Below are 12,255 nucleotides of genomic sequence, written 5' to 3'. Positions count from 1 at the left end.
CACTCACAGTTAACCTTTACCTGGTATCCTAGTCTCTACTACCTAGTTTCTGCTACCCATAATTCATAACACCATGGTTCCAGCCATCTGAACCCTGACAACCCTGTCTCTGATACCCCATTCCCAAACAAAGCAAGGGAATAGTGGGCACAGATAGTCGAGTTGGATACTACTTTTGCAGGCACATTGGGACAAGTTATTCCTCAGGTATTTAACATGAGGGACTAAATGGTGGTGGAAAGCAAACAGATTACTCAGAGGTGACTAAAATCCAAGGACATGACATAACTTATTGGTAGGTAAAGAAGGATTTGCAGTGAAAGGTAATGAGAAAGAAAATTTTACCAAAAATATTGGGGATCACGCAGAAGTTGAGCTTACTCTTTTCTACTAGTGGTCTGAATTATTTTATGACATAGATATGTAATTACTTTGCATTTAAAAATTATTTGAAGATGCACATTTATGCGGTACTTATATTAATTGATGGAATAGTTGCAAAGGATCACATTAATTATATTCAATAGTTTATGCTCTATGATAGGCTCATGAGTCTTCCTTTGGCAATATGAATTGAGCTCTCTAACAACAAATGGAATTTCATTGTCAAATACTACAAGGAGATTACAGATGCTAGTACCAAAATGAAAGCGGGAACAATAAAGCTGAATAAAGCTACAAGTTTGAAATGAGGGGGTCAGTGGTAAGGGCTATGATAAAATTTTTCACCGTGGAATCTTAGAAAAATAGAAGCTGTTTTCTTGAAATACTAGCTTTTAAAACATTCTTAGAAAGCAAAATATTGTTTTTTATTCTTGCTATTTGGAACCTCTTTAATGAATGGTATAGCAAAAAATTATCAAAACAACTTTGAAAATTCAATGATGTGAATTATCACATTAACATTATACTCAAAGTTGCCTTGACATGCAGGAAGGCTGTATTCCTTTTCTATTAAATTTATGGAATAAGCTTCCTTTTGAATGATTGGACAGTCCATGACACTTGTCCCAAAGCAAAAACTATACTGGAGAGAAAATAAAGAGGAGTAGTTCCTGGAAAATGGTGGAGAAAAGCTGGAGGTTAAACAAGCTCTCACATAGAAAGCAGTTTTAGTGTTCCAGTGAGCAGTCCTAGGCTGGTGAATTACACCAAGTGTGCCATCACAGTACAGAGAGTTTGGCCAGAGAGGGAAAATCCAGGCAAGGAGACAGATCTGAGCACTTGCTGGTAGCCGCGGCTGTGCTGGTGGCGGAGGCAGCAGATGCCACCACTGCCATACCTACAACACAGAGAATCCTGGACAAAGGTGTCAGACACAGCAAGCTAGCAGATTCTACTCAACAAGAGCAAGAACTGACAAGGAGCAGATATCTTCATCCTACAGATCGCAGAGCAGAGACTACAAAGGATCCAAGACTCTGCTCCATGGAGGAGAAAGTCACTCAGCCCAGGCAGTGAAAACTCTGCCCCCAAAGGAGTATCTTTCTTCACTGGGTAAACAGAGCCAGAGGCTGCCCTCCCAATTGCAGCCTAGATAATCTATTGAAATTCAGTAAACATAAACCTTGAGGATGGCTCCAGGCTGTGCTCTGTGAATGTCTCAGAAGCTAGCCCCTCAGGCAAAAGCTAGTGTTTGCTGAAAGGCCTCAACTCTACCCAGAACCTAGCCTCATCACAGCATCTCCAAACTAGAGGAAACAGCCATCTTCCTCTTTTGTGACACTCAAAACAGATCTCCCTTCCACTGAACTATCCTGGGAAGAAGATCACAAAATTCTGGGTAAAGCAGAGCATTTTTCTGCCTGTACAAACAAACTGATTTAAAAAACCAATAAAGCCACAGGGAAACCAAACACCACAAGCAGACCAGAGACTCCACCAAGGGACTGGTTATGGACAAATGGGAGATATAGGATCTTCCCATTCACCCCCGTGCCCCCCCCCCAAAAAAATAAAAGAACCCTATTTTATCCCTATTGTTAATTATTAAATTTTTAAAAAAATTTATTCTACTAATCTTTTTTTCCCCCTCTTATAATTTTTATTTTAGGTGAATATGCGTTTGTATGTTCTTTTTTATTTTTATTTTATTTCTACTGAACTTTTGGTCCTTTTTCTTTCTTTCTCATTCTTTTCATTTTTTCTTCTCTTTCATTTTTTTGGGGTGACTTAATTGCTATTCTGCTCATCTTCAGATATACCTGTCATCGATAATTAGACCTTATCCCTCCATGTGTACACACATAATCCACAAATTTATTACTTAATTCAAAACCTCTTAGGCTTAAATTCCTTAATAACAGTATTATCTCTTTATACATATATATTTTAAGTATTTTTATTTTTTAGTTTTTCATATCTCCTTTCTACTCCTCCCCTCGTGTCATCCTATCTGCATTTTTCTCTCAATATTACTTCATTAAACTTGCATAATTTTTGTGTTTCACTTTTTAAATTTAAATTTTTGTGTTTCCATTTTTTCTTTTCTCTTTTTTACTCTTCTATTTCTCCTATCATTCTGTCCAATCCATTTCCCTCTTTAAGACTAGGACTTAGTTAATTTTACTCTTTTTACCTTTCCACATCACTCTAATCCTATTTTTCCCCACATTTCTCCCTAAACCTAGTAATTTCTGGTTTGCCAAATTCTACTTTGCTGTTCTTAGCCCATTAATAGATAGTTGTTTGACATTCAATAGATTGTATCTGTTGAAATAGATTGTACTGCACACGTTTGACTGTACAACTACAGGACTTTGGTTGATGCTTGCTTTAAAATAATGTTCTAGCACAAAGCTGGTATTACTTTCATACTAAATTGAGGCATTCATGGAATCCATTAAAAGACAGCTGAAAGAAGTCAGGGAGACCAGAAAGGGAATGTTGAATGGAGCCAACAGAAGGAATGGAGGTCCAAGGAAACCATAACCAATCAACTAAGTGATTTGAGAATAAACACTGAACACCAAAATAAGGAAGTAAAGAAATTCATACAAGATCTAAAACAAAGCTCCAACAAAGAATTTGCAACCATCAAAGCCAAGCAATTAGAAGCAAAAAAACTAAAAAAACAAAAAAGAAATTCTTGACAGTAGGTTAGACCATTCAGAATATTGAATCTCGGGGATTGGAGACAGCTTAGATATTATAGAAAAAGAATATACAACTATCCAAGACAAATCCAAGAAATATAATATACCTATTCAACATTTGGAAGACACCATCAGAAGGCCTAATCTGAAGATAACAAGTGTAGAGGAGCACCTAGAAACAGAGGTTAATGGTCTAGGAATTTGTTTCATAGGATCCTAGCAGAAAAGTCCCAAAGATGTAAAATAATAGGTCTATTCAAATACAAGAAGCTTTTAGAACTCCAAAAAGACCAGAGCAGAACAGGACGTGGTATCACCACTTTATAATCCCCACAGGATCAATTCAGACAAAAGAAAAGATCCTCAAAGTTGTGAAGGAGAAAAGATCAAACACCTATAAGGGAAACCAATAAGAATCACCTCAGATTTCTCAGCAGAGAAAATTAAAGCAGGAAGAGCCTGGATTGATGTAGGCCATGCCCTAAAGAAAAACAACTATCAATCAAGCATACTGCACCCAGCTATACTCTCCTTCATAACTGAAGGTCAAATAAAAACCTTCCATATAAAAGAAAAACTGAAACAATATATCCCTACTAAACCAGCCTTACAAAAGATACTTAAAGATGTCTTACACAGAGAAAACCAACAGGACCACAATAAAGGCCAAGAAAACACACCCAAACTGAGAATCCAAGAACCATAGGAAGAACCCATTTGGTGCAGCCCTCAAGAAGGTGGATTAAATGGCAGGAACTCCCAAATACCTCTCAGTCCAATCTCCCAACATTAACAGAGTTAACTCTCCAATTAAGCAACATAGACTGTCAAGTTGGATTAATAAGAAAGTTCCTTCCATCTGCTCCCTTCAGGACTCACACCTTGCCCATAAAAACAAACACATTTTGAAAGTGAAAGGCTGGAGCAAAATCTATCAAGCAATCAGCCCCCCAAAAGAGGCAGAAGTTGCAAGCCTAATATCAGATAAAGTAGATTTCAAATTAAAATTAGTGAGAAGAGATAAAGTCACTACATACTAATTAAGGGATCTCTCTTTCAGGAGGATATTAAAATTCTAAATCTCTATTCACAAAAAAATGGAGCACCCAAAGTTATTCAAGAAACACTACTTTCTCTCAAATCTCACATAGATCCAAAGACATTAATTGTTGGGGACTTTAACACACCACTCCCCCCACTAGATAGATCAACTAGGCAAAAACTCAACAGAGAAACTGTGGATATAAACAACTGCATAGATCACCTAGATTTAATTTTTCACCAAGCAGTATCAGAATACACGTTTTTCTCAACAGCATATGGAACTTTTTCCAAAGTAGACCACATTTTAGGCCACAAAGCCAACTTTCTAATTCAAAACATTGAAGTTATACCTTGGATTCTTTCAGTCCACAAGGGAATAAAATTAGAACTCAACACCAAAACCATCAAAGAAAGTCCTGTAACACATGGAGGTTGAAGAACACACCGTTGAATCACCAGTGGGTCATGGAAGAGATTAGAAACAAAATTCAAATGTTCATAATATTCAACAAAAATGAACACACAAATTACCAGCTCCTCTGGTACACAGGAGGTAAGTTTATAGCTCTGAATACCTATATCAACAAATTGGAGAGATCTGAAACCAGCAATTTAATGAGAAATCTGAGCCTCCTTGAAAAAGAGCAGCAGGATAAACCCCAATCCAGCAGATGGAAAGAAATAATTAAAAGTAAATCAAAATTAAATGAATTAGAATCCATAAAAACATAGAAAGAATCAACAAAACAGAAGTGGTTCTTAAAAAATCAACAAATTGACAGATCCTTAGCAAATTCTGTTAGAAAGAGAAGAGAGGTGCTGGGAAGGTGGCTCAGTGGTAGAGGGCTTGCCTGGCATGCATGAGGCCCTGGGATCGATTCCTAAGCACCACAAAACGAAAAGAAAAACGCCAGAAGTGGCGCTGTGGCTCAAGTTGTAGAGAACTAGCCTTGAGCTGAAGAGCTGAGGGACAGCAATGAATCTAATATTAGAATGCCTAGCTACAGCAATAAGATAAGATGCAAATATAAAAGGGATCCAAACATGGAAAGAAGAAGTAAAACTCTCCCTCTTTGCAGATGACATGATCTTATAATTAAAGAATCCCACAGACTCTACTCCCAAATTACTCAAGCTGATTAAAAACTTTGGCAAAGTAACAGGGTATAAAATTAACCCTCAAAAATCAATGGCTTTTCTATATACCAACAATGAGAAAAGCATGGCTGAAATCAGTAAAGCAACACCATTAATAATAGCCCCACAAAAAATGAAATACCTAGGAATTAACTAAACCAAAGAAGTGAAGGACCTCGATGATGAAAATTTTAAAAATCTGAAAAAGGAAATCAAAACAGAACTTAGAAAGTGGCAAAATCTCCCATACACCTGGATTGCAAAGATCAAAATCCTGAAAACAGCAACACTTCCCAAGGCTATCTACAAAATTCAATGCAATACCTGTCAATATTCCATCCTCATTCTTCAAGGAAATAGAAGAGGCAATCCAAAAATTCATATGGAACAATAAAAGACCCCGAATAGCTATAACGATCCTCAACAGAAAGAATAGTGCTGGAGGAATATCAATACCAAATTTCAAACTCTAGTACAAAGCCATAGTAATCAAAACAGATTTGTACTGACACAAGAATAGACCTTAGAACCAATGGAATAGAATTGAAAACTCAGGAATGAACCTACAGACCTATAGCCATCTAATTTTTGATAAGGGAACTGAAAAAATAGAATGGAAGAAATACAGCCTCTTCAGTAAATGGTGCTGGCAAAATTGGTTAACTACTTGCAGACAATTAAGCTAGATCCTTATGTATCACCCTGCACCAGAATCAACTCCAAATGGATCAAAGACCTCGGAGTCAAACAGACACCCTGAAAACATTACAGGATGGAATAGGAGAAACCCTAGAACTCCTTGGCTCAGGCCGAAATTTTCTTAATAGAGACCCAGAAACACAACAAATCAAAGAAAGGTTGGACAAATGGGATTGCATAAAATTGCAGAGCCTCTGTATGGCAAAGGACATAGCTAGCAAGATCAATTGAAAGCCCACAGATTGGGAGATCTTCACTAGTCATTCAATAGACAAGGGTCTCATATATAAAATCTACTTGGAACTCAAAAATTAAATCCCTCAACAACAAATCCTCAAAGAAACAACTGACCCGAATATAAGTGGGCTAAAAATTTAAAGAGAAACTTCTCTGAAGAGGAAAGAAGGATGGCCAATAGACACATGAAGAAATATTCAACTTCTCTAGTCATAAACGTAGTGCAAATCATACCAACATTGAGATATCACCTCATCCCAGTTACAATGGCCATAATCACGAACTCTAATAACAGCAGATGATGGAAGAGATGTCGGCAGAAGGGAACTTTACTGCATTGCTTGTGGGTATGTAAAATTGTTCAGCCCCTTTGGAAAGTAGTATGGAGTTCCTCAGAAGATTCCACATAGAGCTCCTCTATAACCCAGCAATCCCACTTTTGGGCATTTACCCAAATGGTCCCAAAAAAGACCATACTAAAGCTACCAGCACAACTCTGTTTATTGCAGCATTATTTACTATAGCTAAGATATGGAACCAACCCAGATGCCCCTCAGTACATGAATGGATCATGTAAAAAATGACATTGTCCCATTTGTTTGGAAATGGAAAGATCTGGCAAAACATCATATTAAGTGAAGTAAGCCAGTCCCAAAGAAACATAGGTCCCATGGTTTCAGCCTTCTCCCACATGTTGTCAAATATTTAAGAATTCACAGATTTCCATTGATAATTCATTAAGCTGACTTCTAAGAAAATGTGCATTTCTGGAATTTTGTTTTCTATCTTGTTCTTACATGCATAGGCTTTCTATGATTTATTTGTTCTACAAGGAATTCTACTTTCTAATCTTTGTGTGATCAATTTTAGTCTCTCTGTTCAGTCTTTCTGACAATCTCTCTGGAGTCTCATTTGAGTCTGCCTCATAAAAAATATATTATTTATCAGCTAAATGACTTTCCGCTTCTGTTTTTTGCCTGACTTCATGTAGGCTGTGATAGCAGACCTGACTGGCTGTGTTTACTGGATTTTTTGTTTGTTTGTTTGTTTTGTGTGGTATTCTTTTTGTTTTAGAGGTCTAGTATTACTATTCAAGGTAGTAGCTTCTCTGGGTCCCAGTGATGCCCTGACCTAGAGTCAATATGTTTTTCTCCTAAATATTAAAAAAAAAAACCCAACTGACTAAATTCCTGTTAATTGTCTCAAAATGAGGCAATCTGGCATACCTGCAAAGCCATCAATAATCCTCTGTAACAACTTATAGAAATTTTCTATCAAGATGGCTTTTCAAGGTTGACTGTGAAAAATGTTCATTTCCAATTCAGCACCATGAAGCAGATCACATCTCATGGAACAGACCTTTGGAAGGAAGGTCCCCTTCTTTCCTTCTTTGATGATACATGAAACCATAATATTCTGCAGTTGTGGCCAGCCTGGAGCACATTTTCCTAAGAATATTCTGTAGTGTAAAAGAGGACCAACTATGAAAATAAAAGTGAAAATACTTGTCTACTACAGACTGATTTATCTTGCTTTTATCTGTTGTTATTTTCATTACTTCAAACACATGGATAATTATATTGGGATTAGACAAGTGGCAAAGGATTAATGGAATAAACATTCAGTTTACTTTCATATATCCAATATAATGCAGTTAACCCCTTATGGAAAATTAAATCTGACTGTAGAAACAATGTCAGAAATATAAAATAAGCCTCAATATGAATAATCTGACACATATACACCATCATCTACTCAGAAATTCAGTCTCTCTTTAAATATTTATTTGGTACAAAATAAAAAAAATTTAATTAATGAATGTGACTTTTAAGTACCATCTGAAATACTCCTCGTGTATATGATTGTATGTGTTTTAGATGTCACCTAGACAGGAATTAAACATGCATATAAAATTCAAATTTCCACAATTTAAGCTAGATTAGAGGAGTCATACCCTCCTGTAATTTTTGGTGTGAATTTTAATACAATGCTGAACCCTTCCACCTAATACCAAGAGTCATGTGCAATAATTTATTTTTTCATTTTAAGATGAGTGCTAAGTGTAGGATACACTTTGAATAATTACATTAATTTATTAAAATTTGTTTCATTTTTTCTTTTCTATATCTTCAGAAAGTAAAATTATATGTTAAGCATTCAATATGAAGTAATCAATAATAAGTAAACTATTTTTAAAATGATATATTATTAAGCTGTGATTTGAATTATAGTTCTAACAAATTGTGGTGTAAACAACGTTTAATAGAATTACAGGTAATATTTTTTAAACTAACCATCTTGTTAATGTTTTCTAATTGTGTCATTTTTTTATTCGTGATCCCAGTCATTTCTTCACCTCAATTGTTTAGTTTTCTATTTTATCTGTATTGGTTTGCTGATTATGCATTTTGTTTTCCCTTTTTAATGACTGACATGAGGCTGAAATTCTGTATGCTAGTTTATTCCTTCCTATATTAAAGTCAAATTGCTGCTCTCCACAGCTGTTCTACTTTTCTTTCTATAGTACAAAATTTCCCCTAGTCCCACCGACTGTATTGCTGCTCTCATATATTTTATTTTATTTTATTTTTATTTAAATTTTATTGTCAAGGTAATGTACAGAGGAGTTATAGTTACATAATTAAGGTAATGAATTAATTTCTTTTCTAACTTGTTACCCCTTCACCCATTTTTCTCCCTTTTCCCTCCCAACGCACCTCCCAAGATCGTTTCCAACCTATTGTTTTGTGAGTATCACTGTTGCACAGGTTCCCCCTTTGTCCTTTGTCTCACTATTTTGTTTTTTTTCCTTCTCCTTCCCCAGTATAGATCAACATATTTACAATATCCAGGGTATCAAAATCAAATACAGTGACTACAGGGGATAAACCATAGGTGGGGAAAACACAAAAGGATAAAAATAAATCATGTAGTACATTAAGAACAACAACAACAAAGAACATGTCTTGGAGTTCATTTCACTTAGAATCACCTTGTACGGTCATATGTACATAGCTATTGAGCTATTCTACTCATCTACTAAGATTATCCTTGATGTACACAATAATGCTCCCTATGACCCAGTAATCCCACTTCTGGGCATTTAACCAGATGACCACAAGCAAGGCCACACTAAAGCTATCAGCACAATTATGGTTATCGCAGTAATATTTACCATACCTAAGATATGGAATCAACACTGATGCCCCTCAGTAGATGAATGGATCAAGAAAATGAGACAAACACACTCACATACACACATACACACACATTCTATGCTTCCATCAGAAAGAAAGATACCACCTCATTTGTAAGGAAATGGAAGGTCTTGGAAAAAATCACATTAAGTGAAATAAGCCAGACTTAAAGAAACATAGTTCCCATGGATTCCCTTACTTCTAATAATTAGTTACATCAAGGAAAATCTCATGTATTTTAATTTGACAGTTTTTCTATGCTGAGCGTACAACATTATTGCTATATTGTTTGTTATCATTTCTGCAAACAGGCAGGTATATTGAAAATATTACATTCATCTTATCCATTACTGAAAGAAGAACAACTAAAAGAGCAACCCTTACTAGGAAGAACAACTCCTACTTACTTAGCTTCATTCCTATGTAAGGCCAGTGTTGTCCCCTGTATCCTCATATTGTAAATTTCAACTCTATACCTCATACTGTATACCTAGTATCTTCTACATTGTCAATTAAATTCCCCAGAAGTTCCACTTTGCTTTACTTTGTTTTTAAAAAAAATTCTGTCTTAATATTTGAGGTTGGTGTGTGTGTGTGTGCGTGTGTGTGTTTACAAAGATCAGAACACAAAATTTTTCTTCATTTCCAATACATCTTTCAGGTCATTGTAAGTTGTGGCTAATGGGAGCAGTCTCTTGTTATTTTAAGGATGAAACAGAAAAAGATATTTGTGCATGTATCACAGTTGCTTTATTAGTCTGTAGTTGAACACTAAATATTGACTTATATCTTGGCTGCTCTTGTGAATAATGTGAATAAAAATGAACTACAGATATATTTACGAGTTACCCAGAGAGAAATAATCGCATGATTGATGGGTCAGATGATATCTCAACTTTGGATTTCTTTAGAAACTTGCATACTACTTTCTACAACGAGAATACTAACCTGTTTTTTGACCAATAGTGTAGAAAATTTCCATTTTTCCACACTATTACCAACATTATTACCTTTTATTCAAAGGTAATAAAGGGCAGGTTTTTACTATCTGCAGTACCCTATACTGGCCTTAGACTTAAATCCAACCTCCTAAATGCTTGGAATTACAAGCCTTTACCACCATAACTGGTTCCATTGATTTTTTGATGAGTTATAATAGTTATGAAGTTGTATCATAGTAATTTTGAATTATATTTCTCTAATGACTTCTTCTCAAAAAGCATTAAGTCAGCATAAAAGTTTTATTAAACACAACTTTGTATACCCACAGGCAATTTTCATGGCTTTATGGAGAACATGTCTATTCAGACCTTTTGTCCATTTTGAATCCAGTTTGTGGTTAATCTCATCTTTAATCTTGCTAAACCAGATCAATAATTAATTTAAGGTAGTAGAAAAGAAAAAAAATGTAGCAACTCAAAATATTTTTCAGTTTTCAATAACATGATATTGCTTAAATCATTTTCTGTTAGCAATTGAAACTATATAACTCAATTTAGTTAGACCTGATACAAGGCTGTAGTTTATTTTGTATTGATTGTTCTTTCCAAAGCCTGTTTGTCTAATTTCCCTTCGTTTCTTTCAGTCTCAAGTAGCTCAGATTTCAAACTGAAGAATAAATGCTACTCATCTACTAAGATTATCCTTGATGTACACAATAATGCTCCCTATGACCCATTAATCCCACTTCTGAGCACGCCAACACACATGCAAGTGCTTGAACACATGCGTGCATTCACACACATATTTATTCAAAATGCCTTCATAACGGAGTTTTTCATGAATTTCTTTGCTAACGATATTATATGAGTAAAATAAAGGAAATAAACTCTTCCATCTCAGAACATTTTTATACGTTCTTATTGTAAAAATACTGTACATAGGGGTAACACTTACATGAGCAAGGTAATGAGTATATTTCCTAACAAGTATTGTTACTTCCTCCTTTTTGTTCCCCTATCATCCCTTCCCTCCCACCTCCACAAGTCCATTAACCTCCTCCCTTTCCCCGCCTCAATTGTAAAGTTCACTTTACAACATAGTTTCTTGTGCATCTCATTGTTACAATGGGTCAACCTGTATCCCTATTTAAGCATTTTGTTTTATTCCTTCCACTCAGCAAATTAGAGGAGAGTATATAAAAGATGTAGGCGCACCAACTTCAAATACAGTGAAAACAGGTGTTATAGCATGGGGGAGAAACATATAAAGAAACAAAAAAAATCCCCACACTGTACATTATAAGTACATGAGAAAAAATAGCAAGAAAAAAACACTTGTGTCCCTAACTTAGGGTTCATTTCCGTTAACATAACCTTATCTGGTCATATACACATAACTTTTGACATTTTCTGCTTATCCCAGACATATATTAGTTATTGAAATTTAAAGAAACCATGGGACCTATGTTTCTTTGGACTTGGCTTACTTCACTTAATAATTTTTTTTCCTCATCTTTCCATTTCCTAACAAATTGGGTGATGGAATGCTTCAGGAATTTGCCTGTTATCCTTGTGCAGGGGCCATGTTAATCTTCTCTGTACCATTCCAATGTTAGTGTATGTGATGCTGAATTGAGCACAGAACTCTTTTTTAAATATAAATTGTAAATGATTTTCTTAAACTAGACAATTCAACAAAAACTAAGTTTAAAAGAATTGTGAAATTTTAGAACCATGTACTTCTTACATAAGTACACATTTAAGAATAAAGTCAAGATTGACATGTCAAAAACAAAATAATTCCAGTTATTTGTTGTTCAAGAGATGTGTAGGAGGAGGAATTCAATTATTCTATACAAGGGACCTGTCATAATGAACACTGCAGCAAGTGTTAAGGTTTGTTAA

At 35.3% G+C, this 12,255-nt stretch overlaps 1 pseudogene; it reads right to left on the bottom strand.

The window, feature by feature from the left end:
* Positions 1-11,877: 11,877 nt before the first annotated feature.
* LOC122099736 lies at positions 11,878-11,990 on the bottom strand (annotated as a pseudogene).
* Positions 11,991-12,255: the final 265 nt, after the last annotated feature.

This window comes from Dipodomys spectabilis, unplaced genomic scaffold (genome assembly GCF_019054845.1).
Source record: "Dipodomys spectabilis isolate Male_0828 unplaced genomic scaffold, ASM1905484v1 ptg000531l, whole genome shotgun sequence".
Classification (NCBI taxonomy): Eukaryota; Metazoa; Chordata; class Mammalia; order Rodentia; family Heteromyidae; genus Dipodomys; species Dipodomys spectabilis.
The sequence above is the reverse complement of the archived record's forward strand: the minus strand, read 5'-3'. Positions and strand labels throughout refer to the sequence as shown.